Here is a 26,688-nt window from a genome sequence, read left to right as displayed (position 1 = left end):
GCAAAGCAGAGACGCTAACTTTATCATCTGCTGAGAGGTGGCAGATGGAGCTTCGGGGATCCTGCGACACCGGTGTTTCCACGCCGACAGGGGAGCACATGAAAGGCAGGCTGTGTCACCATGCGGCCAGCGGGTGTCAACAAGGATGTGATGAAGTAAAACCAGTGGCATGAGGAAAGAAGCAGAGGAGGGAAGGAGGCGATTGGCATCAAGAAATTATCATATAGTTCTCTAACAATGATTCATTGAGTGTGGTAATGGTTAACCAACGTGGAGTGATTTTGTCTTCTTGGGAATGTTGCACAGATTAACTCAAGTGCTGTGACTGAGATGACCTTTGAGCTTAGTGGGAGGAATAGCAACTTGGGTGTAGATATAGTCACATTCATTTGGAATATGTTGCGAAACACTTCTGACAAGCTTTTGAATCTGAATATCTCCAAGCTCTCAACTAAACTCCAATGAGTTTCTGACTACTAAGTATGTGGTGAATCTTGACTATAAAAAACGAGAATACGTTGTGACTGCAAAGGTTTTTAACCTCCATACTGTACCAAACACAATTATATAGTCCATCATTTTTGTAGGGACGAGGAGATATAGCAAATTTAGTTAGAGGAACATTTTTGGTTTTAATCAAAGAGCCTTTGCCCTTCAATAATCAAACAAGCCAAGCCCACCATGGCAGATGTCACGCACATACTCTGTGGACTATTAAAGAGGTTACCATGGCAGCAAAGGGTGCTCACACACTGACAAATCTATTGTAGCTCTAACCGCTGTATGCCATGTTGAAGACACTTGTGAATTTGGACATGTGAACTATGTGTAAAGAATAGAAAGACCGTTTCTATGGACTATAACCAACCACCGACTTTTATACACAAGTAATAGGCTCTCTTCTGAGGATGCAGTGGTTGTTAGAATGATAAAACATGTCCATTGGTTTTGGGACCACCGGCTCCCCAGAGATCCAACTTTTAATTCCTTGCTTACCTCACTCACTATGTTTATGAGCTGGACTCGATGACAGACACCAAAGAAACTTTGTGTCAGAAGTCTGTGTTCATGACAGGCTCAAATAGCTGAGTGCAGCAAAGTTGTCCCCAACACTGCAACGCTCCACATACAGCCTTTCTACTGACAGCTTTTCAATCTTAATTGGATCTTTTTCAGGTTATAAAAAAACTCCAGATCATGCTGCATGATTTAGAACTTCCTTCTGTGTTGTTCCCCAAGTGATCAGAGAGTACTAGCCAATAGGATCTACCATCAGAGAGGGAAGTGCAATATATCAACTTCCACATCAGCAGAGAGGAAGACTGCACAGCAGCTTGCTGGTGCAATGTTGCACGTCTGCACGCAGAACTGTAAACAGTAACGCTTCCACGGCACTGTTTATGATAGATACGACCACAACTGTAACTCAGGGACTTCTGGTTTACATCTGACGTGTTAAAGATAGCAAAGTGTCAATGTGTCAGTAATATTTCTTCATGTCAAGTTATGGACAGTTACCGTCCTAGCTAATAATTCACTCTGCTACGCTTTGTGAAAACACAGCAACAGGCCAGGTGTTAAAGTTTGATATCAGCTGTCCACTCGTGTTAGGGCAGGAAGGTTCATGCTCAGGCATTCTTCACACTTAATGTAAACAGATTAGCTTGGCAAAGGAGCCAAGTGTACTCCTCTGGAAAGCATTATGTATGTCAAAATAAGACTTGCTAAAAGGTTTTCCAGGTTTTTTCACTTTTGTGCGATAGTGTGGATTTGCAGGCAGGAGTCGGAAAGAGAAAACAAAAGATTAGATTAGAAAGAAGCAGAGGCGGCGTAAATGGAGCAATGATTGATCAATACATTAAGGTGTGAGGTCACTTGAAGTTCAAGATCGGCCACAATTATCTGGGGTGTAGACCATAGAGAATGAGCATCAGCTTATATGAGCAAATCAGAGACAGATCAGGTTTAGGGTAAAAGTTGTAAAGTGTATAATCGGGTGTTTAGTCTGACCTAAGTTTGTATCCAGTGCCGGTCCATTAGTAATGGATTGGGTCCGTGCAGGAGCACATGGCCGGCTGTAACCGGTGAGTGGGTGGGATGAGGCGGGGTAAACAGGAAGTGTACACTTCCTGCAGCTGCTTTACACCTACTGACCACATGGAGCGATTAGGATAAATTCAGTAATAAACTCAATAGGTGTTCCTCTCCACAAGCACAAACACACTTTGTGTAATCAAATGCCAAATGTAACTATTTCCGAGTTTGCAAAAAGAGGAAATATCCGAAATGACATCCGTTCGGGAAAGTCCATTACACTCCAGAACAGAAGGAAACAAGTCCAAATTGAGTGTGTGCATATGTGGGTGGAGTGTCTGTTTGTGTGTGCATGTGTGTGACTGTGTATGTATATGCGTCCATGGCGGTCTGCCTGTATGCGTCTGCTTGTGATTGAGTCAGGGTGCATTTCTCTGTTTGAGGGAAACTTTGACAGCCTGGCGTCTTTGTTCTAAAGTTCAGACAGGGAAGCAGATGGCTCTTCTCAGTGTGACTTAGCAAGCTAGTTAGCTGCCGAGTGCGACTTCACCGCCTTTGTTGGAGAAACTGATATTGCTGTATTTAACGGCCCAGCTATAGATTAAACCTGTCCACTACCATTATTAAGACTGAAGAAGTGGACATTATGTGGCTAAAATAAGTATTTTTTCATTTCCTCCTTGTTTCTGCTTCTTCAAACTAATTGTAACTATTATTTCAGGATTAAGGAACTTCCTTTAAAACAATGTATCAATAGGATCAAATAATTTCCAACAACCTAAAATTAATTGCATTGAACTTCTTGAAATTGCTGAATTAAAATGCAAAATCTAAATTGCCACATTGATCAGTGGGAAGATGGGACACATTCATTCAACCACTCCCCAATTTCACATCAGTGCCACTGGAAACAGTAAATCTATCAGAGAACCATATTGGTATTTTACGGGCTTTATTAAATAACAAACATTTCCAGTGCTGGATTTATTGGGTCGCATTTATAGGCTTGTTCCTAACTCTAAACATGCTGCTTCGTTGACATAATCAAAAGCAAATTTAACTAACCGCTTTACCAGACATTCCTCGTGGTTGTAAAAGCTCTCTCTTTAAAACAAAGCTTGCTTGAGGTTGTTCTCTTTTAATGCCGATTAATCCTGTAAACCACATGACTCTGATCAGCTGATTAATCCCCACCTTCAACAATGTTTCCAAATAAAAGACTCCCACCATAAAATCCAGACCTCAAATCCTACTCCTTGTTTGAAAAAACCTCAAACTTTATCTCCAGTGGCAATATGTTCCCTCTTTTACTCTCTCCATTTCTCCTGCTTCACAAGACGTTTGGTCTTTAATATATTTCAGAGAACATCTGCTAACTATCACTGAACCTCGTGGGATTTCCATTTAGCCCAGTTAATTACTCTATCAAGCCAGGTTCATTATCATATTCCTCCTCTTAAAAAATGCACCCGACACTGTGCCACCGTGTGCGTGTTTGTGTGTGTATAGGTGTCGGTGTAAGGGTGAGTGTGTACCCAGACATGTGCACACGCTGGTGTAAGTGTCAGTGCATAGCTCGGTCTTAAAACGCATTCCTAATTGCAAGTAGTTGAGCCATAATACTCGTGTTAATGAACCAGAGACGTCTATAGGAGCCGGCTCTGGAAGTCAAGTAGGGAATCTGTTAGTTGGCATCTCCGGGGAGGACGGTGCGCTGGTATTAATCTTGATGAACAACAGTTCTGTGACTTCTGCCTGTCTGTATCGTTCCCTACAGAGGTTAGTCCAGGTGACTGATGGCACAGCCTCTCCATCTCAAAGGAGTAGTATGTGAAACGCTTCATTTGGAAATGAGACCCCCACTGTTTAAAATATGTGACACTTGCTCTTTAAAAAAGGTGTTGGCTTGATTTATTTATATAGTAAGTGATTAATCCCCCTACGTGCCAACAGGGAGCCTGTGCCAGCATGCCGGACAATCCACTGCAGCACTAGTGACCACTATGACCTTAAAATATTATTAATGTTCCCTGCAAAACCTTTCCGCCCAAAAAACAAGTTTAACAAACGAGACATTTTTCACCCTAGAAGGTCAAATTCCTCCTTCAGAGATCAATAGACAGTCGCAAACAACAAAAACTAATAATACATCAAGAAAACACGGTCTCAAAATGGATTCCAAGTGCTTTCAAATGACACCCTTTATAATGACTTTACTGTCGTATCATTTATAAAGTGCTTTCAAGTGAGCGACTATTGTTTTGTTTTTAGAGGTCACAGGATTTAAATCATCGCCAGCTGTTCTGCTTAACAACCATCAAGGAAAGACCATCAGAGATCCATCTTCTGTAATGTATGAGCTGAAAAGCTTGGCAGGATCAGTGAAGCCATCGGAAAGTAAAAGGTTTCCTGGTTCAAAAACAAGCTTTGATACCCAAGGCTTTACAATTACTAAGAGTTAGTCATGTTGACCTTAAATGCCTCGAAACAACAAATAAGTTCCAGAGAAGAGAAAAGAAAACTTAAATGATTTATTTATTGGAGTCAGGATAAGTGATTTTAATATTCTTAAGGCAGCACATTTTACAGCCAAAACAACCCAATTATTAGATACAGGTTAAAATCGGGCATTATCATCCTTCCTCTGTTGCTAGGACACCGTGCCTGGATTAATGACCGTACTGATATTAGAATAGGATTTAATACATCTGGAGGGCTTTCATTATCCTTTTAAGAGTAGTTCTCTCCTACACCATTATTCCACTATGAAAATAATGAATTAAATGTGTATAGTAGAGGTTTGTGATAGTCAAATTGACGCCCATTCTAAATAAATTCTGTGAAGACCCTGCTTTTCTGTAACATTGTAAACTGTTTTCATGTCATCGTCTTCAGTATCAATCAGCCCTCTCTCTAATAATTACCTTTCCATTATTGATTGAGAATTCAGACCCCACACTGAGAGGCTTTCCGCTACATATAGACTGGTTTCCCTATATGAGGGTCTATATTATATGGCAGTGGGTGTTCACAGAGCGCAGAGCAGTGAAATGTACCCTTTGATGAGATTAGCTGAGTGGTGTACTTGAAATAACCTTTCATGCGCTGCCATTATTGTATTAATCTATTCTAAAACAATTTGGTTGAATTAATTAGGCCCTACATATTTCAGCAATGCTCACAGGCTGCCTGGAAACAGATGGCTCTGAGGGCGAGCCACTCTCCGACGGATGTGTATGGCTGAGGAGTGAAATGGAGAGAAGAGAAATAGGAATGACGAAGAATATGGTGGCGTGAAAGGAGAGGGAAGAATGGAAGAAAGTGAGATGTGTCACCAACACCTCTGCATTGTGTACCTGAGAGAAAATGAGTCAGAGCAAAGAGAAAGAAAGTTCTTCGGGGTCTCTGGTCCTAACGCCCATCGGTTCCTCTGACAGGAGATTGGTAGCTTAACAACAGTTGGGCGAAGAAGACTATTATCTCGATCCTACAGTGTTCTCATTTCATTTCATTTCAAACCTTTATTTAACCAGATTGGTCCCATTGAGATCATAGATCTCTTTTTCAAGGGAGACCTGGATGGGTTCAACCTTGAACAGCTTGTAGATGATGAGCCTACCCATATGGTGTTCAAATCGCTCAGCGTTTCCTGAGCCATTAACCTTCAGGACACCTTGCACTTGTCCTACACTTTGACAGACAGCTCTGTGTACATTTCATAAAACATCCCCTCTATTTAGTAAAAATGTATACAGTGAACTGAAACCCAAGCAAACATAGTGTGTCTCAATCTGTTTAGGTTGTTGCTAGGGCTGAACGATTAATCGATTTAAAATCGAAATCGCGATTTTAAATCGAAATCGCGATTTTAAATGATGCGATTATCAAATCGCAAAGCCTGCGATTTTTTTTAACAATTTCTTCTTTTTTTTTAGTTCTTCTTGTGTGTCAGTCATCCACACCAATCAGAAGTGCCGTGCTCCACATGTACCAGCCATTGTTAACCAATCAGAAGTGGCCCATGATAGAAGGTGATAAGACAGATTGATCCAATCACCTGCCAAGTATTTTTGAAAGTGCCTGTCCTTTCCAAATGGATCCAATGGAGCTTTCCTAGATGGTTTGGTGAAACAAAGCATCTGAGTCAGGTTAGTAATGCTCCATCACATGTTTTACATGTATTACAGGGTGAATCTTAAACTGAAGCTTGACTTTAAAGCAACCCAACGGAAGTTTCATGTAAGTTTAGTTCTTTTACTCGTAGCTCGGGCTGCGGGGGTGCTAGAGAAGGGAGCATGTTGATACGACCTTCCTAGCCGGAGATATGGCCGCATTTTACAATAAACTTCTGTTGGGTCGCTTCAAAACAAATATCGCAAATCGAATCGCAATATTTGTCAGAAAAAGCGCGATTTGATTTTTTCCCAAAATCGTGCAGCCCTAGTTGTTGCCTCTTTAAATGAAGCAATGTCTAAATGCAAAACATTTCACATGATATAGATGCAAGTTGTGTTACTGCCGCTTATAGCTGCTGGAACATATTTCCAGAAGATCTGAGGATAATTATAAGGTTTAAGAATGTTATGTTTTTATTATTTATAATTATTCTACGATCATAGAATGTATTTACTTATTTTTATTAAACTTGTTTTATTTTATTAACCTTTTACTCCTTTTAATATCCTATATTTTTTAAGAGCACATCTAATTTTTTTGAAAGGTGCTACATAAATACAATTTGTTAGTTGACTGAAAATAAACATTCAAGTCAAAAATTATACATTTTGTATATTTTTGTATTTCATATCACCTTATTCTTCAGGTTACCCAATAGATTTATCTGAACCCATGTGTGCAAACTACCAATATAGACAATGTCTTAGTGGTAGTTGTACTGTTAAGGTTTCTGCTCACTCATAGGCGGAGTGTCACTTTCAAAGGAATTTGCAACAGTGCAAAGTGGTGAGGACAGTCGAGATGTTTTACAGACCCTGGCGTGTAGATTTAAGAGCAGAGGAGCTCGAGTGCTGAAGTGCCGAGGCATTTACAAGCCGCTGCCACATCATGAAGGACAAGTTAATGGGTAGCAGGAAGGGGGGAGGACCATAATGCACTTTGTGGCCCGGGTCCAGCCGAGTCTTGACTTTTCTTTAACAGGAATCTCAACCTTGCCCTCAGCAAAGAAGGACAACAAAGGAGCGAAAGTGAGAGCAAAGAGGGAGGGAGGAAGTAAGGCGGAGAGACAGTAAGAAAGATGATACAGAGGTTCTGAGGTTAGCTAATGTTGCCACAGAGTGCTTAGCTCAATCCAAGTCCACGTCAACTCTTATTTCAGGGTTTTGGTAATGGACATCAAACCTCTGGCGCTGTCTCCGGAGCCAGGGAAATTAAAGTTTTCAAACTCCTGACTTGGCAGGAGCTATGGAAAATGATACCTTTCACCTGAGAGAGAGAGAGGGAGGGAGGGAGGGAGGGAGTAGTGAGAGTGATGTCACTGGCAGAGTTCTCTCAAGCCATTTGAGAAACAGCTTGAGCGGGAGACACGACACAGGAAATGAAACACGGAGGGTGTGACGCGCCAGCATCAATCTATTATATGTTATATTTCTATGACACGAGCTGATAAACTACAAATTACTACAGCACATTAACCTAACTGCCCTCTCTCTTTCTCTGGCAGCATGGCAGGTTGTGGCCCGTGCCAGTGTCTCCTCTCTTCCCGCATCACTACCGTTTAAACTAACATGGACGTCCTGCTGCCCAACACGAGCCTGGCAGAGTGATCCCTTGTGCCTGCTTTTATTACCTTGTTGACACCAGCTGCTAGTTTTAAGCACTTTTAAATGCTGAGGCTCAAATCACAGAATTAATGCCGTTATTCCTGCCCAGCTTTCTTTTTGGCAGTGCTTTTAAGCCCCAGACTTAACAACAAGCCTGGGTTTTATGCATTCAGACAGCTGGTGGGAATAAGGCAGTTGCCAGTGGTATAAAACACTGTGTGTGTGAGTGTATTAATGTGGACAGTGTGTTCCTTCGCGTGTGGGAGGGCATCTGAATATTTAAAAACTGTCTTTTAAAAGTTGCTTGTCCGCAGTCCAAATATAAAAATTGCACATTTGTGGTACTGGTCAGTCTTTGTAAACAAGCAGTTATCTCTCTTGCTCAATATTTGGCATTAATAAAGGTGATTCAAATGCGGTGGAAACGTGACATACTGGAAACCAAATATTGCAGATTCTTCCTTCCTCTTCACCAGTTTGACACTCAACTTCCACTCTCTGGCACGCTTCATTACTATTACGCCTGTGTGAAGTCACTTGCCTCTCACACACACACACACACACACCACCACCGCACAACCACACTCACGAAAAGTGTGCATCCCTGTGTGCCCACCCCTACACACACACACACACACTTCTCCTCACTTCACACACACAAACTAAGCAATGCAATCTAGCAGCTGTACCTCTCCTTATGTGCAGAGAGTGTTGATCCCAGTTCTTCTCTCACACACAGCGAACATATGTCAGTCAGAAACAAGGCAGACTCTGTATTCCTTCTTCTGAGTAAAAAGTTTGCTACTCTTTTAATACAGCACTTCTAAAGTCTTGCACAGAAAGACCATAAGCTATAAGTGGAGGTGACCTTGCTGCGTGTGTGCGTGTGTGTGCGCGTGATTACAAAGGGAGGATCTGACATGCCTTTGGTAAAACAAATACAGACTGATAGATGCCAGCAGCACCTGTCTGATTTACATTTCATAATTGCAAATGAATTACCAAAGAAACATTTCACCAGGACCCACAGGCAATACGACACACAGACGAGTTCTACCTGAAAGGGAAAGTGTTTCCACAGGAATATTTTTAGGAGGTTTAGAAAACTTCCACAAGAGCCAGAGGCCCCCTGAAGTTTGTTTGAATGTATGTAGGAATTCAAATGTATATGTACTTACAATAGCAACTGTGGAGTTTATGCTAAAGCTTTGACTCGGCAATGCAGAGATACAGACAGGGAAACCCAACAGCTCCTTCTACCATTTAATAAGGGAGTAGCATTGAAGCACATTTTCCCTGAGGCTCATTATATTCATGTCCCTTGCCTATTCTGGGATTGTGAGCATGTACTGTATACACCTACCCATTATTTACATGTTATTATAATTTAAACTAATAATAAAAAGGTACATTGTTTGGTCAACAAACAGAAATGCTGGCCCAAAGACTTTCAGTTGTTAAAACACAAGACAAGGATTAGCATGAAATCATGACAATTTTGCTAAGAAATATCTTTTTTTTTTAAAGGAATGAGCATTTATTTAAGAAAAAGTATAACATAAAATTATTCAAAATCTTTTCATCCTCGATAGTTGATTTCAATTTAGATTTAAAATATACATTTATATTAAAGACATAAATAAATACAATGAATAGATCAGAAAAACAATAGTGGGAATTCCTGTTGTGTAGCTACTGTATGATGACTCACCCCCATTTCTTCATTCATCAGATTACAATCTCACCACTTTCCCACTCAGCCGCCACCTGAGGTGAGAAATGGTCCTGAGGGTCTAGAACCGGTCCGACAGGTTCAGGCAGTCAGAAAAACCAAAGGCCCCCTCGCCCAAACTTCAGGACAACAGCAAACAACACCTGTGCTGATGATGTCATGCTCTCAAGGGTATCCCATACTCGCCTGAAGACATACTCACGTCTTAACCTCCTTCTTCTTCATCTCTCCATGCTCTCCCTGAAACCACACACTTCTTGTTCTACTAGTTCAGCAATAGTGAGCATCAAATACCAAACACATCTAAAAAATTAAGCAGATTTAAGCTTGAAGTCACACTGTTGTCCATCATCATCTTTATCCTAGACCATAAGCCTAGCCCTAGACTATTGCAAATGCATATTGAGTTTAACTGTTTGCACAAATAACTGTTTCTCAAATCCACAATATTTCTGTCGTTCTGCTAAAGAGAGAGCAGCAAATTACACAGAGATAAAGCATGAAGGACAAGCAAGAGAGGAATGCAGGTGTCACAGGATGCTGATATTAGTTGTGTATCTATATGCACACACACAGTGACTGCTTGTGTGCTTTTTAATAATATCGTGTGCTTGTAACCATGCAAGTATATGTAAAATAAACAAAGATATCCTTTTATCTAAACTTTTCTAGTTCCTGCGATCAGAGGTGTGTTGTGGTAGCGAGCCACTCGTCTTTGATTTGGGAGCACGGCGCCGTCACTGCCGAGCACAAAGACACCACACACACACACACACACACACACACACACACAGCAACACAACCCAAGCAGCGGGAAACAAGAGAGGAGCAGCTGTGAGTTGCACTCATCAGTTCAGATTGAGGGAGACGCAGGCAGGCTGGTAAACAGACACAGATGTACGGAGCTGAGCAGAACAGAGAGTGGGAGAAGAGGAAGGTCACCCTTTCACAATGGGAAGGTAGCGGCAAAGTCAACAACACTTGCAGCGTGACGAAAGCTGCGGGGAAACAAAATCTGGTCAAAGTGGAAAATGTTTACTTTTTTTCTTTTTGTTAAGTGAAAGCGTGTTCTATTATTTGGAAATAAAAACATTTTTAGGAGCAACTTTTATAGATGAGGATATATGGGATACAGATTTCACGTATAGTGTAATGTGGCATTTATGTTTTATGTGCTGATATATAAATTATCTTTTTTCATGCATTGTTGTTTTGCTTTCTTCATTAGATTTTGGAAAAACCATCCAACATTTTTATTAAAACAATTCCTGATCTAAAATGAATAGGAAAGAGTGAATATGGAGGAACTGAAGCTCTTTAATATATATTTTAATATAGGTTCTGCAATCTGACCAAAACACAATGTTTCTTCTGCAAGAAAAAAAAAAACAGTGGACCACAGCGGGAGTCACTGGGATGCTTCCACATGTCAAATTGTCATCATCACCAGACCCACACAGGCCTCTAATGAGAATAATCAAATAATGGAGGTATGGAACCAGAGGAAATACTCCTGCCAAACCTTCTCAAGTCCTTTATAATATATACACACCACACACACACACACCACATCCACACAACACACACACACACACACATCACACCACACACACAACACAAACCCACACAACAACACCACACACACACACACACACACACACACACACACACACACACACACACACACACACACACACACACACACACACACACACACACACACACACACACACACACACACACACACACACACACACACACACACACACACACACAGCTTTGTCAGCAACTGTTGCCTCCCCTGAGGGTGACACCCCACCTGGGAGCTCAATCCTGTCAATGCTCACTATCTCAGTTTCACTTTCAGTGCTGTGTGCTCTCTCTTGTTACACTCATTCCCAGAGTTTTCCCCAGCCCAGGGTGAGTATTAACCTCAGTCACAGCTCCAGATACTTCAGAAGAGAGCAGAGAGGTGGCGTAATGAGGGATCATTGTTCAACTTGAAGAGTTCACTTGAAAAAAACGACAACGAGAAAAAGTCTTTAAACAGATTAAGAGAAGGGTGTAAACAAAATGGCACCTACCTGTCGTCACCGAAGTTTTTCGCCGAGAAAGGATGATTTCGGGCCGCTTGTGGTTGCCTATAGAGAGAGGATTATGACACGTTCATGTTAGAGATAAACTTAAGTGAAGTATAGATCAATTTCAAAAGGCACAATGAGTAGGATTTGTCAATCGCGGTGGGAAAACTTAACATTTTCAAAATTAGCCTCTCCTCACCGGCTCGATGAGGGTTACGTTACTCGCCAACAGATAAACCCAAATGTGTCTGCTTCGTATAGCTATATTAGCATTATGTGGCGCTATGTTTAATGTATTGTTATTTCATTTTGCATGCTTACAATCTAGCACCTGGTCGTTCGTTTTTATAGCCATTTATGTCCAGAAACATCCTGGGCACAGCAAAAGGAAAAGACAATAGAGAATACAGGCAGAGGGCAGGATCTCTGCAGATTCACCCTATTTGGCCTAAGTGATGATTGTAAGGGAATATTTGTGGATGAGTTCATACAGTATTATAAGAGAAAACCTACTCAATGTGCCTTTAAATCAGCCTTTAATATGTAGCTCCACTACAGGACAGACTGTTGGTTGTTGCTGGAGCAGCTGAGCCAGGTTCGACGGGATCTTCTGTATCAGAGTAAAGCAAAGCAGGTTAGAGGACTATTATTCATTTCGACTGTAATTTCAAACCTTCTTTGACTTTCTCCTTCACTCCCTCCCCCCTTCTTACTATAAAAAAGAAAATACACATTGCCATGTTTTCATAGAAAGTGAGATGCTGTGGACTAAACTCCATGAACTGCCTCCCCCTCTCCACTTTTGTGTTTTCCCTAAATTACTCTTTTCCACCAAACTATGTGGTGTACTGTCATAGTGCCTGTTACTTTAACAGAAAAAAACTAGTTTCCAGCAGTTTTGCAAACTTTCCGATTTTTGATTAAGCAACAAAACACAACATCAAAATTACCCTGCGCAACATTTAACTATTAAACCTTCACTGTTGCTGTCCCTTTTTCCAGTTTATAAAGAAACAAGGTCTTCATTATGTTACACAATCACAGTAAGTTAAAAACTGTTACAAACACTTCCAGCAAAAGTTTACCGATCCTAGCCTCAAGGCTCCAGTAATGTCTAACCAGTCTGAGGTAAACATTTACCTGCGGAGCCGATCAGACATTAATGAGTGATCACCACCTGGAGCTAAACCATTCTCCGGTTCCTGACTTAACATGCTAATAAGTTGTCCAGGTGTGCGAGTGTGTGCGTGTTTGTGAGCGCACACACAAGCCGGGATGTTTGTAGCCCGCAGGAGGTAGAAGTGAAAGACCACCAACTGAACAACGAACCAGGTGGTGAAATCAAAAGAAGACAAGTCGGTCCAGCAACTGTTATCCTCAAACAGCCAAACTTCAGGGGGTTGAATCTGTGCTCTGCAGCTGCTGCTTAAAACATCTGACGTTCTGAGAGACAGAAACGCTGCAGACAAGCAGTAACGGCATTATGTTTTGCAATATTTGCTACATATATACACCAAATTAAATTCAATGTTTGCAACTTGTACTTATTTGGAACGTTAGCAAGCTTCATCAAAGTGCACTTGTGCCCTACAAAATCCTTAATTGGAAGTTAGCTCATTACCGCGACACTGTTTTGCAGCTAAAGCTTGTGAGACACCACAGTCCCAAGTGGGGACCCCAGGTGAGGACATGGAGTAATTGGACATTTCGGCATGATTAAAGGGCGCTTAACTGATTTCACATATGATGTTCAGTCTCCTCATTAAGGTAAAGACTGCTCGGCTTGTGAACAGTTGTTTAATGTCTAGCAATGGAGGTCATTTTTCTTAGTCTGATGATGTTGTTTGGGTTAGCTCAGCTTGGGCTTGTATCGAGGCGATCAGTGAGATGCATTGTGGGATCTTGGATGGTATTTTGACACTTACACAGGGTATATGCAGGATTCCTGAAGTCAAATGTAATATATTTTAAAGGTGGGGTAGATACGTTTGAGAAACCGGCTCGAGATACACTTTTTGTTATATTCCATGGAATGCTCTTAACATCCCGATAGCAATGAATATCTGAAGTGCTTTGACAAAAAGTCCATAAAAAAATTTCATCTGTGGAAGCCGTGGTACTGTAAAAAGCACGACCAATCATCTGAGCCGGCCCGGCTAAAATAACTGGATGGCCTACCTGCCTGTCAGCCTTCCATCTGTGCACAAACTTATCCCGTGCCCTCATTGGTCATGTGCGCGTTCGTGTGTGTTGGAGGAGGGGCTCTGTAAGGAAGTGGCAGATTTTTTCCGGCTGTGTATTTTCAAATTCTAGCGCACTCGAGCTGGTTTCTCCAAAATTACCTACCCCACCTTTAAGACCTTTTTTAAGACCCTTTCCATACATTTTAAGACCTCATCGCCACTTCAAGTTTTAACCGGTTACATTGGCGCAACATTTACTATATTCAGTATCGATTGTCCTTCCTCCTTATCTTCCAACCATTTGGATGCAAACTTGCATTTTCCCATAACGATGTTGTTTAACAACCGGCGTAAACAGACCTTTGCGCACTATCAAGCAGCAGTCAGTGAGAGTGCGATGTCCGGTTCAGATGATGTCAAATCCAACGGGATGCCATAAATAAACTACACAGAATCACACCACATACCAACGCAATGATTACATTCAGGCACACTTTAGAATACAACCTCTTTGGACAATTGATATACTTATTGAAAACAAGCTACAAAATGTAATACTTTGGAAAATGCCGTTTAATACTTAATAGCCTTAATTTTCGCTAAATTGATTTATCGAACTTTTAATACTCTTTAAGACCCCGCGGACACCCTGTTACAAGAGACTGAAGTCAGGTTATCTTGGCCTCTACTGCCTCAATGTTGGACATCATCTATTTAACCTGTCTTTTGTTAGTCCCCGGCTTTTTAACAAGTTGTATGAGTCCTGCTTCCTGTATAGGTAAGGGTAGTTAAACATCCCATGAAATGGTCACTTCCTAGAGATCATTGCATCTTCACTTAGAGGTCTGCTGCATTAGAGGTTGTAAATAAAAAATGTCTAACCAAGCAACTGATGACAAAATGTTTAACAATTCCCACTTTAAGCAGGCATTTCTCTCCAGAACAGTTGGAAAGATGTGTCATAGTCCAGTCATCAAGTAGGAGAAAACATTCCATTGAGGAAGTGATACAATTAAATGTATGGTAGTGAGATATCATACAGATTAAACAAAAGCTATAACTACTTGTTTCACTGTGACAAAACCTAAGTTTGATGCTCGACATGCCCATCTACAGGCATAACTGCTATAACCTTAGTTTCAGATAAGGGTACACTGCCTCCTGCATCGGCACTACAAAACAGTTCATTAAGATTGTAATTCCTAGGGATACTGAGCTGGGACCACCATAACTAAATTCCTCTCCTGTGAGAAGTGTGCAAAGTTTGGTAAGTCAGCTGAGATATGCAACTTTTCCCTTCTTCACTCCCACCATCACCTTGAAAGGGAAACAAGCACTGAGACTCCGATGGACCCACGACATATTCTCATTTAGCGGCTGCGTTGTTGTGGGATGTCATGGCTATTAATTTTATCTGAGCTTCATTAATCCACATTTTCCCATCCAGGCCCACTGTCCTTAATCATCATTTCAGCCTTTGCCAGCATGGCCTCTGGTGGCCAAATACAGCGAGGGTCACAATGTGTTCCCCCAGCTCTCTTGAAGTGAATACATACATACAAAAACACAGATAATAAAACAGGGCATCCATCTCAATCACACAGTATTGGACCCATGTCATTACATTCCTCTCACTGGGGTGAAGCATACAAAATGTATGCACAAACTGCTGCAGTGCATAAAGAACTAATACAGACTGAAAGCCATAACACTTGGCAGGTTGTGACCTCCACTAGAATGGATTCATTTTGTACGGCACTCTTGAGCGATATCTGATTTTTGAAGAGGCTGAAGGTCAATCAGCAGTGAGAGGAGAGAGGGAGGTAAAGCTACAATCAGAAGGGAGGCTTTAGAAATGCTAGCTGTTAGAAAAAAAACCCTCTCTGGCAATTGAGTGGTGTTGAAAGAACGGAGGACTATCAAGACTGTCTTAGCACAGCTCGGTCCAGGTGGGCGATTGGTTGGATACTGCTTATTGTTCCAGCAGATCTGAGCTGTTTGCCGTTATCTGAATACCAAATGGTTCCAATTTGCTGCGTGAAGGGAGGGGGGGGAGAGAAATACCACGGAGGGGGCCAATACACACAATGGAAACTGGAGAGGGTAATCTGATGGAAATCTCTGAATGTTCCTCTCCCTGCTCGCTAAAGGTTAGCCCGTTTAACTGCCTGTCTGCTGGGTGGTTGCTTGTTATTTATTCAGCGAGACAGACAGACAGAAATACGTGCAAGAATGGGCGTACGCATAAGAGGAAATCAAGATTTTATCAGTTGCGTTGACTTCTCCGTAGGATCTACAATTGAAAGGCTGATCTTTGACTTTTAACTCAAGATCATCCGCTGACCTTTGACCTCTATATACCCAAGTAGAGCCTTTGAGCTAAGTCTACAACTCAGGCTAACGTTTCCAATCTGATTTTTTTGATCTCACTTAAACGCAGCATAAGCAAATCATCCCATAACAATGCTCCACTCGATACATATATATACAAAGCCATGCAGAGAGCAGTGGATATGGACTGTAAGCAAGTAGAATAATTGTGGTAGAGTAGAGACAAAAGCCTTTTGCATTGTGACAGAGCAGATGTTAAGAGTAATGACTGTGGAGATTACCCAATAATTGTAGCAACCTAAATCATTTCAGAGGGGGGGGTAGAAAGAGAAAAAGGGAGAGTAGGAGGAGGGATGGAACAAAGGAAGATGCACCACGGATGAAGCAAAGAACACCTTATTGTAGGAAAATGTAAAATAGGAAAATGTACATGCTTTGCCATTTCATTTCTCTAAATGTTTATAGGCAGACAGCTCATCTGTCGTTGCGTAAAAGACGTGCGAAAGCTTCCAGAGATGAGTGGCTACCATGTATTGTATTGGGGGGTGGGTTGGGGAGATAATGGCGATTATGACAATGTGGCTGCAAGTGTTATTGTCTGTGTTTGGGAGCTAATCGCTGTGATGCAAGCTGCTGCCCGGGGCCAAGGATAGAGGACAGAGAGGCCCCTCCATCTAAGAGTGTGATGACACATTTCTCCACAACATCCCATAACAACATCGTCCTCCCCCGACCTCCAGCATCAAACCCTCACCAGCATCCTGCCTCCCCCTACCACAGTTCACCAAAGCCCGCATAGGTCAGCAGATCAGAGGCCCAGGCACCTGCTAAGAGCTGTGTGTGTGTGTGTGTGTGCGTGTGCGTGTGCGTGTGCGTGTGTGTGCACACTTACTCTCTCTCTCACTTTCTCCGTTGTTGCATTGATTGTGTAATAAACTTTATTCAGCTAACCGTGAATTATTGTTAATTGAACTAAAAAGTAATTTTCTTAATTGAAACAGCGGGGGAGGGGCAGCCCAGATTAACGATGTAAAGGAGTGTTTTTCTCTCCCACTCTCACTCTCCTAACATCTTAAGACTTTTATCTTGTCTAATTCTTTTCCCCATTACAGTTCGTCTCACCATATTTTTCCCCCATCCTACGCTTTCAGGAAAAAGCCATTAATCTACTTAGCCTCACACCCTTCTTAAAATCAAGACAGGGTTATGCTGAAACATGTCACTTGTGCTCTACAATGCTTGTTTGCCAAAAACCAATACCCCTTTTTCACACGTATACACACTGGCATTAGGCACATTTATTGTTTTGTCAATGCTTCAATGTTTTCCATCAAAATGTTAACATTCAAACACAACCACTAATACCAATAAAGCCCTCTGTTGCCAGAATTGTAAAGCGTTATACATCAGAGCATGCTAGTGTTGTGCTGTCCACTGCTGTACTGTAACACCTTTGTTTACACAATGCAATGCTGGATCTTAGCGCTTATGTTGGTATGCCAAATGTGTCTGATTTAATATGAATGAAATAGCAACTTCCCATTCATATGTGCCCTGTTGACTGCTATATAAGGTTAACAGTAAAAGCTGCATGTGGTAAAAGCAGCCACAATTACATAAAGCATATGTAGGCCAAAAGCAATAATAAATGCAATTGCACAATAATGATTTCCAGTATACCCTGTTTACAGTGTTGGGTACATGTTAAGCTGCAGTGGAAGACTACTGGAGCATAATGAATACATCTTGTTTGAGCACTAATAAACCAAATGCAATATATTATTTGTTCTGACAGTCACAAAAACCACATCTTGGCATTATTTTAACAAAGTGTTGCAAGTCTCCAGATTTCACATACACGACCAATACTACTAAAGCCCTTTGTTGCAAGAAGTTTAAAGGTCACATATTGTGCAAAATACACTTTTTCATGTCTTTGATACATAAATAAATCTCCCTTCTGTGTAAAGAGATATTATATATAAAAATGATTCACTCTTGTTGTCCTGATCCATTTATATAAAAACCTTTCTGAAAATTAGCTCAACAGATTGCGGCACGTTGTGATGTCACAATGCTTTTTTGGGTTGTGCAACCATTAGCCAATAACCAACCAAGGTAGAGCAACATTTGTTTTTTTCAAACCAAACATCTGGGGCATGGGAAGTGGCAGCTCATTTGAATTTAGAGACACAGAATCAGCACTTTTGGAACAGGGCTGAAACAGAGGGGTTTATGGCATGCTTCAAGGCATGACCTGTTTGGTATTTTGAACCAAACACTTCAGAGACATTTCTTGTACATATCTGAGACCTATAATATATTCATGAAAAACAGTATAATAGGGTTACACACAAGCCATCATCGCCTAGTCGCCATAAACCTCATCCCAAATACAAAATCTATGTGGGAGAGTGAACTATGCCACAAAGAGGAGAAGCAATGTTTTGGAATTCAACCCACATACCAGAGCTACAGCAGAGCCTCAGGAAACAGTCACATTCCAGTAAACACATGTGGACTTACCAGGGCAAGAGCTCCTGGTCACCAGCCTCGCCAAATATGATCTCATACAGAACAATATCACCCCCTCCCCCACCCCCCTTTACATAGCAGCTATTGGCTGGGAGGGAGGAAGTGATGTATATTGACTTTTCATTTGTGTCTTGCTGACTGTGCTGACAAAAAAGCACCAAACCACTTCCAGCTGCTAAACTTAGAGAAAACAACCGCGTTCTGCTGAACATGATTCAGCTATTTTGCTTCTCGATTTAGTGTTTTCATCACGCGTTTCTATTGCTCCACTACTGCTACAAATGTGAGTCATGCAGTGGTTAAAGTAGCATAAACGACACTCAGCCCATTATCGCAGTAATATTCCTCTAAAATAATTAGTACATCACTTGTAATATAACCAAATGAGGCCCCGAAACGACATAGCTGCTCACGTTAATGAGATCCATGTACACAATAAAACAAACATTATCCATCTATTCCTGCTGATCTGCCCACATTAACACATGACCTTTGCAACATGAACATTCTTGTCTAACAATACCAATCGTCTTCTCTGTTTGTCTATCTTGAGAGTGTGTCTCATCCAGCTCGCACCTTGTCAGTCATAAAAGCAGAGGGAGAGGGGGGAGGGGGTGAGCGCAGAGGAGGAGGAGGAGGAGGAGGAGGAGGAGGAGGAGGAGGAGGAGGAGGAGGAGGAGGAGGAGGAGGAGGAGGAGGAGGAGGAGGAGGAGGAGGAGGAGGAGGAGGAGGAGGAGGAGGAGGAGGAGGAGGAGGAGGAGGGATAAGAAGAGTGCCATTACCAGTGTTCTGGACCCGTGTCTTCCCAGGGTGAATAATTACGTCTGACATGTCGTGAATAGGGAGGGACATTATCGCCGTGATCCTTCGTACCCCCTCTGTGTGTTCCCTTGCGCACACACACACACACATTAGGGCCCCTCTGAATGATTTAGGGGGTCTGTTAATAATGCAGGGGCTCCTAGAGCTAATTAGGTAAGTAGCAGAGGGCGCCGGCTGTGACGCCTCAGCTCACTGATACGAGCTGTAAAGGAATGAAGTATCAACTGCACCCTAACTTCAATACCGGCCCTGATTGTTTCCAAAGGGGATGGATTAAATTTGTGCTTACGATTAAGTTTCACTATTGATCTTGGTGCCAAAATGGAGTCCTGCAGCAGCTTCACTATTCTCTTTCTCTCATCCGCATACATTATCAATTATTAAGTGGATGAGGAAAGGTAATAGGTAACAGGTCTGAATGCAGTGGCCCTTAGGTATTTTTGACAAGCAGCACCAGAGGTTGAAAGGTAACAGGGATCTGTGTGCTCCAAGAAAATCAATAGAAAGTGATTATCTTGAGAGGGAACAAGTGGAGAGCCAAGGTGGGCCTTGTCACGTGTACAATCTCTCTCCCCCTCTCTCTGGCGCCATAGCTGTCAGCCCTGTAAGTGCAGTGTCAGGGTGATTAGAGAGCAGCGGGGCCCAGACAGAGCTCAACCTCCAGACGGGCCCTCCAGAGACGCAGCGCCACAACAAACCCCAGCCCAGGGTCAGGCCCGCTCCAACAGCCTCCCTGCTTGCAAGATGGGCCCCCTTAGTGCACAGTCAGGAAGCATCTTGTATTAGAGATTGCAGGGTCGATGATATATAGCTGCTTTATGGCACCTTTAGGGTAAAGGCAATTATTTTTAAAGGGCTGATCCACCCAAAATGCAAAAACATATATTTTTCTACTCAGAGGTATGCAGACATGCAGATGATTTATTTGAGATTTATGCCTCCACCTCAAAAAAAGAAGAGGTGAGGGGAATAACTATGCTGAAGAAATTGCTACAGTTAAAATGTTGACTATGAGTTATGTGGATTTATAATAAAAGGCATACTTTTTTTCAGGTAATGTAAATGTACAAAACTGTAAGCAGATCAAACTAACTTTTCATAAACATTTTAGAAATGCTTATCTTACAAATTATGTAAATAACAATACTGTAAATATGCTCAGACAATGTGATTTCTTTTTTTTATTGGAATGAACTATTCCTTAAATATAGGCCTAAGTTAGAAAAACTAAGTTCCAAACAATGGTTATAAGGTTTTTGTTTAAATAGCAGTATTATTATATGGACCAAAAAATAACGTTAAGTGGAATAGTTAAGATTGTAGTAGCCCGAGTTATTTAACTGTTACAAGAAAAGGTACTATAGTTCAGAATATTAAGTGTCTATTGAAACATAACGATAGGGATGTAATTAATTTAGCATGTCGGATTCAAATTCAACCAAAAAGTTTCAATTTAAGACAGACAAAAAGCAAACTCCATAAAATGTAGATAAGGAAGGCTAATTTGGCTAACACTTATTATCAACAGGCCATGTAGCTTACCATCACTCTCGCTGGTAACTTGACACGGCGTCCCGTTAAAGTTTCCAGATACAGGCTAGGTGAGGTTTCAGAGGTCAAAACGTTTAACCAAATACATGTAAACAAATGTGCATTTACACAATATTTCACTCCAAATGCACCTGACGCATTAGGCTACGTAAACACTACAACTCACGTGGAGGAAGTTGCGTAGGTAAAATGTGTTGGCAAGATGGAAGTTAGCTTGATATTGGATACAAACGTAATATCTTTATTTAATATATCTAAGTGGACAAAGCTAAAGTGATGAATATGTACTTTAATGTCGCGGAAAGAGAATTTCGATCATTTAAAGTAAACCTACTCTTATGATAAGAAAACATATCTCTGAAGAGCTGATGACTAATGAGAAGAGTACTTCTTTTTAGATGAATATAACCACAGGAGGCAATTTGAACAAACTACAAACATTTTTGTAAGCTAACATGAGATGTGAAATGTGATTTTTTTTTTTAAACAACCTTTAGCATGCTGGAAATACTACTTTATTTGATTAAAAAAGTTCATTTTTGGCCTTAGAAATAGTAATTTGACAAAAAAAGGGGAATATTTATGCTATCAGATTTCCAGGCAATAAGGACTTAGAGACTTTCTGCTAAAGTGAGTGGATGCTACATACTGCTCTTCATCAAACTCACAAAATAAATATGTAGTGCAACCTCTATGTTTCTGATTAGGTTAAAAATAAATTACACAATATGTGACCTAGTTGACTTCAGAGGAGAGTATTAGTGTATTTTTTAACACTGACAAGCGATCTAAGCTAGTTGCTTTCCCCTGCTTCCAGTCTTTCTGCTAAACTAGCCTTATCCAGTTGTGGTTTATATACCAGTATAGCTCTATACTTAAAACACAGACATGAGATTGATATTGTCTATCTCATAAAGCTCTTGTGGGGAAAAGCGAACAACCACAGTCCAATTATGTTGAGGTATTTTCTGTAAATCACAGCCACCCAGTAGTCTAAGCACTGCGACTTAAAAAGAAGAGACACCTACAAACATTTCTGCTCCAAGGGGATTATTTTGTAATTTTTCTGACATGGAGATGTGTGTGTGTGTGTGTGTGTGTGTGTGTGTGTGTGTGTGTGTGTGTGTGTGTGTGTGTGTGTGTGTGTGTGTGTGTGTGTGTGTGTGTGTGTGTGTGTGTGTGTGTGTGTGTGTGTGTGTGTGTGTGTGTGTGTGTGTGTGTGTGTGTGTGTGTGTATAGGAGTTGGATTCATACAAGGATAACCACCATATAATCTACATTTTTTCAAATGTTTCTTTCCCCCCAAGTTCCCTGTAGCGCACGCTTGTTGACAGATTGCTCATTAGTGTGACACAAACTTTCAGCACCGTCTGCAGTTTCCTGAGTTCACCATGTTCTCTCCCATCCCACAGCGTAAGGAAAAGCTATAGTCTGAATGAGCTCTACCTGTATGTGATATCTATGGCCTGGGGGTTGACAGTATCTAATCACAGCCTCAACAGGTGAGGAGAGGAGATGGCGCAGACAGCATGGCACCACATTGGATTCCTTCACTATCATAATGTAGATCAAACCACACACACAGTATCTAGGATTTATGGTAAATAATATTAATATATAGGCCTACTGCTCTCTACGGTGATGTTAAATACAGTAAATAATGCACACACATGGTATCCTAATACATCTTACTATATTATGTTACAGTCTGGAAGCATTTACTGTCAACGTCAACGGGAAATCCAGAAGAATTTATAACAACTGCAAGACAAGTGTTGAGTCATTGTAAAAGTGTACACACACATTATTGTATTAATCTTTATTCATTTACGATGTGATGTTTCTCAGCACCGCGTTTGAAGTCGCTTGACCTCGTTCTCACCTCGACAGCACAGTACAACGTCAGACATAAAAGCCGTCAGAGAGGGCAGGAGAAGCCAAACATCCTCAGGGGAAGAAAAAGCAGAGAAGTGGGAGGAGAAGAAGGAGGAGAAGGAGGAGGATGGGTGTCACCATCTCTACAAAGCCCTCTTATCCTCTCCATATCAAAGCGCTGTACTCCCAGCATAAAATATTGTCAGGATGATATGACTCACTCCACAGGGGGAGCTTGTCCAAATCCAAAATTAAAAAATCAGAACGAAAAAAGAGAAAGAAAGCAGTTTATCATTGCAAAAGGTGGACGGGGCAATTCATGTGGTTTTGGCAGGTCATGGATGCACAACAGTGTTCATTTAAAGATGTTTTTGATATCATACAAAGGAAGTATTGTGAAGAGTATTCCACTGAGATGAACTCATAAAGATGAACTCATAAAGAGCAGGACAAAAAAGACACAAGACAAAAAAATAAAAGTACGGGCCTTTTCTCACGCAGCACCAAGATGACAAATGTGTTGTTACTTATGATAATAGTTACTTGCTTTTGACAAGATTTCTAAGGCACAGAGTGTTCACTCTCTTCTCCTTTTGTATTTGCTTTCTAAAGAGGAAGTATTTAGGATGTAGGCCAGATGGGTACACAGCGCTATTGTATGGTTGACAGAGAGATGACCTTGTTGTGTGTGTGTGTGTGTGTGTGTGTGTGTGTGTGTGTGTGTGTGTGTGTGTGTGTGTGTGTGTGTGTGTGTGTGTGTGTGTGTGTGTGTGTGTGTGTGTGTGTGTGTGTGTGTGTGTGTGTGTGTGTGTGTGTGTGTGTGTGTGTGTGTGTGTGTGTGTGTAATCAGACAGAGAGGGGGGATTAGAGATAGGCACCTGGCAGGTGGAAACAGTCTGTACTCATCTGATGCCCTCCTGTCCTTCTGCACACTTTCTCATTGCACACACACTTACACACACAAAATGTAACTTGGTCATAAACATGATGTCATAGTACAGTGTGTGTAACCACCTGAAGTGTATCTTTGTTTCAGATTGACAAGGTCTTGCCTTGAAACGCACTGTGGCAGCCCCTTGTGAGAAATTAAATTAAAACTTCAATAGGGACACAAATACTACTGTAGCCTGGGAGTTCCAAGATCTTAGAGCCAACTACCTTATATGAAGAGACGCTCTGGGTCTATATAATAAAGGTCAGTGCCCCTGAATAATAAACCAGAAACTTACATGTAAAAAATGCATTACATTATTGACCAGCTTGAGACTCAGGTGTCATAATTTGTACTAGGATCGATATTTAGTGAGAAATATAGCAATTTGTTTAACTTTTAGCATAACACCGTCCCTTTAAAAAGGTTTCAGAGTTATTCCTGCGTAGGTAAATTAAGCTGACAAACATCAAGCTCAAAAATCATACAGCTCCATCCTGTCAGCCTTCCCAAAAGAGTACTAAGCACCCCATCTGTTATGGCCTGCTCAAAGATAGTAGCTCAAGTGGAGTCATCAGTGTTAAGTTAAAACAAACACAGTAATTACCCTAATTAAGGTCTGGCAGATTCCTTTAGATTAATAGTAGCCTGCATTAGATACTAGATAGGTTGATATCAGAGGAGAGAGAAAAGAGGATTAGATGAGGTCAAGAAGAGAAGTAGGGGGGAGACAATTTATTGACAAATATTTTTTAAAAAGGAATAAAAAAAAGGAACATTTTGTTGATTAGGGAAAAAAAGGGGATGGCTGTAAAAAGGAAATGAAGAAAAGGTAAGGAACAGGAGTGTCAGCAGTCCTGGTAAATGTCGGTCTGGAGGAGGGCTTTTTTTTGACTGCACCACGAGTAAATGGCTCTGCAGGCGCCTGTCACTCTGAGGGCCAGCATGGGACGATCAGCGATGATGACGGGGGCACAGACCTGTGTCAAGATGCTGAACCCAGCTGTCAATCAAACAACTCTGCCCTATGGGATGACAAGGATGGGCCTTAATCCTGCTGAAGAGAGGAAGAGAGACGAAGAGGACGGAGAGAGAAATTAGGCGGGGAAAGAAGAACATGCAGACGGAGGGAGAAAGTTGCTGGAGAGAAAGAGAAGGAATGGTTATTGATTTATTCAAGAAATGTATGCCATCCTATTGAGAAAAGCTAAAACCAACAGGTGATTGTGTAACCTCAGGAAGTTTATATAACAGGCAGGGGAAATTGCAGTTATTCACTTTTCAATTCGGGCTTCACCATGGAGCCAGTTATCTTGGGAAATGAAATATGTGATGGCCCTTTCCTTAGTAGGCAATATGACACTGTGTGAACTTGTCATTTGACGGCCAGAATGAGTCATCTTCCAGCTATCTAGGACCGTAACCCCTCAGGCCTCCTGGGAGCGCAGAGGAATGAACAGGGAACCAGTACATTAGAAACAATAGAATAAGAGGCTCTATCCCACAGTCAGTTTTCACTGGAGCTCCGGCAAGCTGTTTTCAATTAGCGCGCGCCGATTGTCAGTGTTGGTCTACCACATCTTTTCAAGTAAATGCAACCATAACTTAAAGCCACAATGTTTGGTTGGGCCATGAGCGAGTCTGTGCTTCTCTCCTTTCTCGTGTCAGTGGTATCCACTCCAGAAGTCCTCTAACATGCTTTTCTGTTGTTGCTGACGTTCATTAGTACAGCAGAGAAAGTCTCTCCACTATGTTTTACAGTGATGTAATGTTGTGAAAATGCAATACAATTTACCACTTAAAAACAGCAGCAGCAACCGGATGATAGAAAATCCCTACAGAACACAATATATCAATGTTAATATCGGAATACATTTAAGTCTTGGAGGTACAGAAAGTTATCACTTATGGGAACTAATTAAAGAAAACGGGGGGAAAAAACAGACAGTAGGTGCTAAATGTTTGAAAAACTGCAATTACATAAAATGAAAATAAAGCTGTAATAATTATAAGGGATACAAAATATGTCACTGTGATAATATATTTCAGCAGGTGCATGGTTAGCTGGCACACTAGCAACTTTCATTTATACAATCTTTTTATAAATATACTTCAAGGACAATGTATAGTTTATTTGTATAATGTGTGGTGAGTGTTGGGGACAGTCCCCATTAATCAACTGTCACAAAAAACAGTAAATGGTGCTATATGTTATGATATCTGGGGAGAACGTTGAAATTCTATCAGGACCTTTACAGTTTGACGCCTCCCAGCACTAATCTGCTGCTCTTCAGCTCTACATAACACCTCGTGTAATGACATTTGTCTGGTATGGATTTAGATTAATCCTAGTCATTTTGTGGCAATAGTCACATTTGGTAGTCTTCTGCAACTTTGTGTGACCAGAAAAGCATTTGCATGTAACAAAATAACTGCAGTTAGATATTTAACAGTTTATTGGCAGATCCTTATCCAATTTAGTTTCCAATCACTGTGTTGCACATATAAGTGTTTGCATTCAAGCATGCATATCATTTACCGGTCGTAATCCAAGATGGTAGATCGTCTAAACTTTTGATTTTGGGCTTGGAGTTTAAATTATTTCCTTCACGTCAGAAATAAAGTATTTGTACTTGATGTTTTTACATTGCTTTTTATGTGTGTGTTATGGTCTGAGAAACAGACAGACAGACAGGTGGAGAGAGAGAGACAGCGTCAGAGAGACAGTCAGGGACAGGGGACACTGTGAACCAAGAGGAAAAAGCAAGATATTTCAGGGCCCAGATGTACAGTGTCCCTGAGGTGATCAGAGCTGTGACCTGACACTGCAGCG

At 41.3% G+C, this 26,688-nt stretch overlaps 1 long non-coding RNA gene across 1 annotated transcript in view; it reads right to left on the bottom strand.

Annotated features, from left to right (window-relative positions):
* LOC117549848 overlaps positions 1-12,206 on the bottom strand; it is an 85,099-nt gene extending 72,893 nt beyond the window's left edge. Inside the window, exons 1-2 of the long non-coding RNA XR_004569538.1 lie at positions 12,141-12,206; positions 11,631-11,687 (exon numbers count right to left, since the gene is read on the bottom strand). This is a non-coding gene — a long non-coding RNA (uncharacterized LOC117549848). The remainder of the gene's footprint in view (positions 1-11,630; positions 11,688-12,140) is intronic.
* Positions 12,207-26,688: the final 14,482 nt, after the last annotated feature.

The sequence above is a fragment of the Gymnodraco acuticeps genome, unplaced genomic scaffold, assembly GCF_902827175.1.
Source record: "Gymnodraco acuticeps unplaced genomic scaffold, fGymAcu1.1, whole genome shotgun sequence".
Lineage (NCBI taxonomy): Eukaryota > Metazoa > Chordata > Actinopteri > Perciformes > Bathydraconidae > Gymnodraco > Gymnodraco acuticeps.
Note: the sequence above shows the minus strand (reverse complement) of the source record. Positions and strands in the feature narration are given on the sequence as shown.